Here is a 7,735-nt window from a genome sequence, read left to right as displayed (position 1 = left end):
GGCCAGGCTTTGAATGGGAGATTCGAACGCAGGTTGGGAAGCGGGATAAGTTGTTAAATGTACACAAATGTACACAATGCATTGTACATTCAAACTTCAAAAGTTCAAAGTGCATTATCAATAATCGAAGTGGTACCCTAGGGCCTAAAGTTTAAACGATACGTCGCTTTTCTTGCTCTGTCTCGCCCACGTGCAGTAGAAAGAAGTACACGGTAACCAGTCGCTTGTTGATGCTTGACGTAGCTTACATTTTCCGCTTGCGCTCAAGCAAGGCCAGCCTTGGGGGCCGGTGCCTGGGCTTGTAGCTTTATGCTGCGCAGGCTGCACAGCGCAACGAGAGCCTTTGACTCTGAGGGCGAGTGCTTGAAGCCTTGAGGTTGGCGCTGCCATTTGGAAGGGCTTGAGCGGTTGAGCCTTGCTGCTGCCGTTTTGGCTCATGTTGGAACTTAGATAGGTTACGGCAGAATCCAGGGCATAAGGTCTTGCAAGTTGCTGCCGATTTAGCTTGTGTTCATTGACAAGGACAAGCTTGTTGCCGATTTGGCTTGTGTTCAATAACGAGGATAGGTCACACCGTCACGACAGATATGCAATAAGATTATTGTACTACAAGAAGAGTAACGAGTTAGGTGTGACAGTGACTGCTTTTTCAAGCTTCAAAGAAAAGACGTAAAGAGAATCAAGATCAGAGAAAAATACCTTTGGAAAGAAATTCGAGTAGGAAATAGCACAAAGCTTGCCACAACTTGTTCGCGGGCAGAGTCCAGATTGCAGTCCACCTTGATTCTTGAGCCGATAAATCTCGTAACATGTCTCTACTTTTTCCGCTTGCTGCATATTACTTTCATGTAGTTGAAAATCTTTGTGCTTAAAGTTTTACGCATTTGTAAACCTAAAGTATTTTTTTGCGTTTATATGGTTGTTATAGTTTGTTTTAAATGGATTTAAATGATTCCGGCAAGGGTAATAAAAGAGATGTAAAAGGTAATAAAAAACGACAAGGTACGCTTCTTCAATGGGCAGGGCTTGAACCTTCTAAGATAAACTCCAAGAAAACGAAAGGAGATTCATCTAACTTGACAAAGACAGTTTCTACTGATGAAATTTCTTCATTATCTTTAACAGACAGGTTACAATTGCAGAGAAGGATTGAGGCACGTGCTTCTTTCCAAGACGATTGGCTAGAAAAGTTTGATTGGCTCGTATACAACGAAGAAGAAGCCAAATTGTATTGTAAGTTTTGTTTAAAGTATCCTCATCACCATAGTGCATATTCTAGAGATGGTTCAGTTAATTTTAAGGTTAGTACCTTAAAAGCTCATTGTCGAACCGATTGCCATGTGAATGCAATGGATTCTTTCCTCTTAGAAGGAAAGGAAGGCATCCAAAAGTTTGATTGGCTAGAAAAGTTTGATTGGCTCGTATACAACGAAGAAGAAGCCAAATTGTATTGTAAGTTTTGTTTAAGGTATCCTCATCACCATAGTGCATATTCTAGAGATGGTTCAGTTAATTTTAAGGTTAGTACCTTAAAAGCTCATTGTCGAACCGATTGCCATGTGAATGCAATGGATGCTTTCCTCTTAGAAGGAAAGGAAGGCATCCAAAATAGCATGAAGAGGGCAGAAAACTTCAAAGATGAGGCTCTCTTTACTCTCTTTAGTATTATATGGCAAAAAAACATTATGCATTTTATGGATTTACTGACATGATTTCTCTTTTGCAAGATTGTCAAGTACCATATTCCACATCCTTGTACAATGATGACAAGGCTTGTGTGGAGATGGTTTATTGAATTGGTAAGTGTCTCATGAACTCCACTTTGAAAAAAATGTCTCGAAGTCCTTTCTTTGGTGTCTTGATTGATGAGTCTAATGATATTAGTAAGCATGGACACTTAATTATCTATTTGTCCTACCTCATTGATGATTGCATTCCCACCTATAGCTTTTATGGCATAGTTCATGTAAGTGATGGAACTGCCAAGTCTATCTTTAATGTTATTCTTGATGAGTTGAAAAAAAAATGCTTTTGATCTTTCAAAGCTAATAGCTTTTGGTTCGATAGGTGTTCAACCATGACACGGTTAGAGGATGGTGTTTCAACGCTTTTTTAAAAACATGTAAATCCATTTCTAACATCTATTCATTGTGTTGCTCATAGGACAGCTTTGGCTGTCTCTTCTGTTGCAAAGAATTCAGATATTGCAATAACATTAGAGAAGCTTGTTAATTCGATTGCCACACATTTCAATCACTCTAACAAGAGGCTTGTCGAGTTAAGGATCACTCAGGAGGATTTGGCGTGCTCGATCTTGAGATTAGAGCACACATTTGATGTCAGGTGGCTAAGTCGTGCATCTGCAATAGGCAAGGCATGTTCTTCTCTTGATGTCATTTTGATGGACACAAAAGAAAAAGCTCCAACTCTTTTTGCTCATCTTTCAAAGTTTGAAAATATTTATTGTCTTTTCTTCTTAGCAGACATTTTGAAAGGTATGTCTGTAGTTAGTAATTTATTTCAAAAAGAGTTTGTAGATGTTATCACCGTGTCTGCAATTATTCAAAAAGAGATCAATATAATTCAGCAGTATTATATTGATCTTCCTGATGTTGATGAGAATGAACTTATTCTTGATACAAGTGGTTATAGTTTTTTGCGAGAATATGGGCCAGAGAAAGGTTTTTTGTTTTACTTACGAGGAGCTATTCGTGGCAAAAAGTTTTTTGATATTGAGATAGAGAGAGATATCTTTGGCATGGATCTAATGCGTGCTTTAGAGTTTCAGGTTTCTTTTTCGAAGAAGGTTATCACCTCTCTTCGAGAACGGTTTGTTGACAATTCCATTTTGAGTAAGCTATGTGTTTTAGTTCCAGCACAACATCCAGTATTAGAGAAAGCTCTACGAGATTATGGTAAGTCAGAGGCAAAATAAATAGCTTCCTTTTATGGTAAAATGAAGTCTTTGGAGATTATAAATTTTGCTGCTTTGATTGATGAGGATGATTTTATTAGTGAATTTCGTAGTTTCAAGCAACAGGCTGCTATTAGTTGGGTATGTTTTAGTCTTCCAGATGTTGCAGCTGCAATCGCTTGCAATGCAACATGGAGAGACTCGTATCCTAATATTTTGATTGTTTGTCAGATTGCTTTAGTACAATGCTCTTCTAATGCTATATGTGAGAGAGGATTTAGCGCACGGACAAGGATTAAGACGAAATTGCAAAACAGTATGGAATTACAATCCTTGGATGCACTTTGAATATCAACATAGAAGGTCCTTCAAAGTTGACTGAAACAGAGTTGAAGGAGAGCATCGTGTTATGGGGTGCTAAGGCACATCGACATCTCTTCACGTCACAAGGTATATGCAGCTTGATTCTACAATAAACAAGGTATGCCTATCTACTGCTTTTATTTGTTACTTTTGATTATTCTTTTTCATCTACCTTACTAATTTTGAAAGGGGAGAAGAGGAGTAAATCCAATTTGCCATTGGTCTTGGCTGAGAGGATTTACTTCTCTTCTCCCCCAAGAGAGCTTGGCATAGCCATCAAAGTCGATGGTAATGGGGTTCAATCCCCCTACTCTCTCATTTATGCCAATTACTTTAAGTTCTACTTTATACTTTTATAAACGTCTCTTTGCAGAGTCTTGCAGTTTGAGGAAACAACAAATACGAATCTCAATTTTCTACCAAAAAGGTCAAATTCAAGCTTTTTCAATGTCTATGATGATGTGAGATTGCATGACAATAAATATACAGCTTATTATTCTTACGAGTATCTCTTATGTTTTAAATTTGCAATTTTGCTGCATTTTATCAAAGTCGGTTGTCGAGAGCCACTATAGACATCTCCAATTGGCTCAAAACTGCGACAGGTTATCTTTGTTCTTCATTGTTGTGTCGATTGTAACTCTTTGATAGTTTTTTTGATCTTTTCAACTCTATAAACTAGTCTTAAACATTGATTTGTAGTAATGAGTAAACGAAGTTTGGGCTGTGGATGTGAACTTTGAAGGAGAAACGTTAAAACTTAGCTCTAGTATAAAAAATAAAGTAATTGGCTTTTGTTTACAACAAAAATCTTTGAAAACTCGTTGAAAAGGAGAAAAGTCCGGCTCATTTGGGTTCGAAAAGGATTCAGCTCTTTCAAATTTGGCGAAGCCAGTTCGGGACAGGTTGAGGGGGATATTTTACTTGTTGAGATTTTAGATTTTCCAGAGCCCTGGCTTGAAGGCACTCACGCACACCCCTTGCAAAGTTCTCAATCAACATCGATACCCTCATTGACTAGGGTAAAGGAGCCACTAGAGTGCCACCTAAGGTATGCGGCAAAATTCTGCACAAGTACTGCACCATTTCCTGCATGAAGAGGTGCAATCGGAAGATCGCCGTCGTCGCTATACACAGTAAAAAGATAGACTCAAAAGGCGGCATATACAGTGCGAACGACGACGATATTGTTTCGCAGTGTAACAAAAACGAGGGCGGATTTCGTGACGAGGTAGGGGGAGAAGAGGGCCTTTTCGCCAACAAGGCTTGAACACAACATCTAACGGTTCATATGCACCCAGACACGAGCTATCCACTCCACCAAACATCCCTTAGTGCTCCTCCTTTGGTCTATTTTAATACTTAGCATTGGGGGTAGACGATTCCTTGTACGGTGTGAGGTCCCCACCCCGTCGTCTCAACAACGGATTTGATGGTAAACCTGGTGGCCACTAGATCTATAGCGAAAGCAAACAAGGTGGTCTCGGTTCATCTAGCGGACGATCTCTCATCACAAAGTGAATTGAGTTCGAGCCTACTAGCAAGGAGATCTAGCTCCACCTCGTAGGGGAAGCGTGATTTAACCTATGTAGCGATCCTAAGACCCACCTTCCAAGAGGAGAGAAACCTCGAGTGCCTTTTTCCCCATGTTTCAGAGGCACGTACTCTCGAGATTTCACCGCTCTAGGGGCAATGAGTATTACTAATATCGAAGTAAGCACAATGGGGATAGAGAGTTCCCGACCAATCGGGACCACCCATCTCGTAGGCATTGGCAACCTGAGCCAAGCCCCCACTTTCCACCCCCACACTCACACTTCTTTGTGTGACTTAATTACTACCACAAAGGTTGTTCAACATAAAGATTCCTTGTTTAATTCCGAATCACATTGTTCGTTAATACAGCCCTTCAACCAGTATTGCAAACAACACCAAGACAGAATTCTAGTAAAAATTCTACTCAAACTTATTCATAAAAGTTCCAATGTTCTGGAGGTACAACATCCCCCCTCCAGCGAGAGTTAACTCCTCCCGTTGTCACCTAGCTGCCCATACAACTAGGTATGTCCATCGCATAGAAAGCACATCATAAACACTCCCACCGCATAGAAATCAAGACGTGGGTTCCCACCGCATAGAAAGCAAGTCGTGGGTATGCACCGCATAGAAAGCAAGTCATGGATTCAAGAGTCCTTAACGAGGAACTCTGCCCCCTGTGATCAGTAGGGGGGTCAGGACTGATTCAACATTGGAAATAAAATGAACATGTCGAGTTAAATTTTCCCTAGCAGACATTCTTTCCTAATTGCAACCAGCATACCCATCAATCATTTCCTTCCTACTTTAGAACTTAATGTACAATGAATTCAATGCCGAGATTTCTGTCGGATTTTTCCAACATGTTTGGGGATATTTTCATTCCTAACTAAACGTGTGCAATGTTAAATTAAACAACTTGAATGAAATTATGATCTACCTCTTCCATTTCTTCGTCGATGGCCCGTGAGATGGCCGGTATATATTCCTCCATGGGAGCTTTTCCCTTTTCGTTCACCTTGCTCGTTCCTGCCTCCTGGTCGTGGGCTCCACCAAAGCAATTCCTCTTAACCGGGGCCATTTTAAACTTACTACTTTAAGTAATTAACTTGGGGAAACGAGATAATGTCCGTAGGCATCATAACAAGCCAAAGGATAGGTTAGCAACATCAAACAATCCCTGCTACATAAGAGGTTTAGATTTTTCCATATAGCAATCATTATGGATGACACATAATCCTATGGGAACCGGCTCTAAAGATAATTACTCGGCTTACATGATTAAGAATAATAGGATTTCACTAATGGAATTACCAGAGAGATGAATTAAGCACGATTAATCTCTTTCCTAGCAATTAGAGGGTGTAGAATCACCGCATGCATAGGTGTGAGAAAAAACACCTCTTAGAGACTTAATGACAGATTAATCTTACCTTAATTATATCTTAATGCATAACAAAGATGGATCTAAATCAGCTACAATATCAATGCGTGATAGAAAGAGTGATTCTCATCAATCTACACAATTATCAGCTTATCGATTAATTTCTATGCTACCTAGAGAGAGGAAATTCTAATAATCGTGCACTAATCATTAATTAAGAGTGATGAATGGCTGATAATTCATCTATGGGATGATGATTACATAATAGAATATGGTTAAGGAGAATTTAGAGAGTGATTATAGAGAATTACGATTAGGAATAAGTATAATAGACGAGAAATTTAGATGGTAATGAAAAGAATTTGCAGAAAGCATTAATTAGACCGTGGTTACCGTGATTAAGGGCTGATAATCCTCTCGATTCTCTGATCTAATCGAACTTCTTGAGGTGAGAATTCGACAACACCTCCCTCCTTGCTTCTCCTTCAAAAGGTGTGTGTTCCGGCAGCACCTTCCCAAAGTGTGTGTAGGGGTGTGTGTGTGTGTGTGTGTGTGTGTGTGTGTGTGTGTGTGTGTGCAGGCCTTTAAATAGGCTCCTACAGGCTGAAAATCGACCAGCCCTGCTATTAGCATCTGGAGGAGCACTCAGTTCACTGCATTGGCAAGTCTAGTTGCCTACTCACCAAGTGTCAGGTTGGCTAGTTTAACTGACTCTAAGACTTAGTTACTGGCTTGGAAACTCTCCCAGGACTCCCACAAAGTAAGAGGATGCCCCCTAGCTGCTAAAGCTGATCTGGAGTGGGTTGGAACCTGTTCCCACACAGTCCCAGGCCCCCGGTACCTCCCCGGGCAATTATTAGGAAAATTGGTTCTAGGCTAAAACGGGTCATACGAGTCGGATTTTGATGCCAAAAATTGCTATAGCAAGCTCTAACTAAGGCGTACTAGCCCGAGTACCTGCCATATTTAGTAGCCCTTGGGGTCCGAAAATGCATTTTTTTGAAATTCGGGGTACGGGTGGAGTTTTTCGAGACGATCAGAACTGGACGGGTCGGGTGACCAAAAACTTACTATTTTTGGATTTTTTTTTCAAAAATTATTTTAATTCACATTTCGGAGCTTTAGAACATTCTAAACATCATGGCATTGACAGAATCTGAAAAACTGCTACAAATAGTAACTTATTCCATTATATTCAGTTCATGGTACAAGGGTGCTCTTTTTGATCGGGGTCAGTGTTAACCCTCACGGCTCACTGACACCCCATCACCTACGACGGACGTGTATTATGTATTTGGTAGAGTCAGGTACCGGGCTTGTCGGACCAATAGTAAAAGGGTAAGAGTGATCGCCGATGAGAGGCGCACTCTAACTGGGACATTCAAGGGATTAGTTGGCTAAGCATGGGCGCCCAAGTGTGAATGGGGTGAGATCATATAAAAGCCAACTAAACCTAAAATTCATTCATTCTCTCATTTGTGCAATAGAAGAGTGCTCTTGCTCCATCTCCATCTCCATCTTCTTCTTCTTCACCTCCT

At 40.4% G+C, this 7,735-nt stretch overlaps 1 pseudogene; it reads left to right on the top strand.

Annotated features, from left to right (window-relative positions):
* Nucleotides 1-938: 938 nt before the first annotated feature.
* LOC147420144 (uncharacterized) lies at nt 939-3,925 on the top strand (annotated as a pseudogene).
* The last annotated feature ends 3,810 nt before the right edge of the window (nt 3,926-7,735 follow it).

This window comes from Adiantum capillus-veneris, chromosome 28, assembly GCF_014529385.1.
Source record: "Adiantum capillus-veneris isolate H3 chromosome 28, ASM1452938v2, whole genome shotgun sequence".
NCBI lineage: Eukaryota > Viridiplantae > Streptophyta > Polypodiopsida > Polypodiales > Pteridaceae > Adiantum > Adiantum capillus-veneris.
This window is presented reverse-complemented; position numbering and strand designations above follow the sequence as displayed.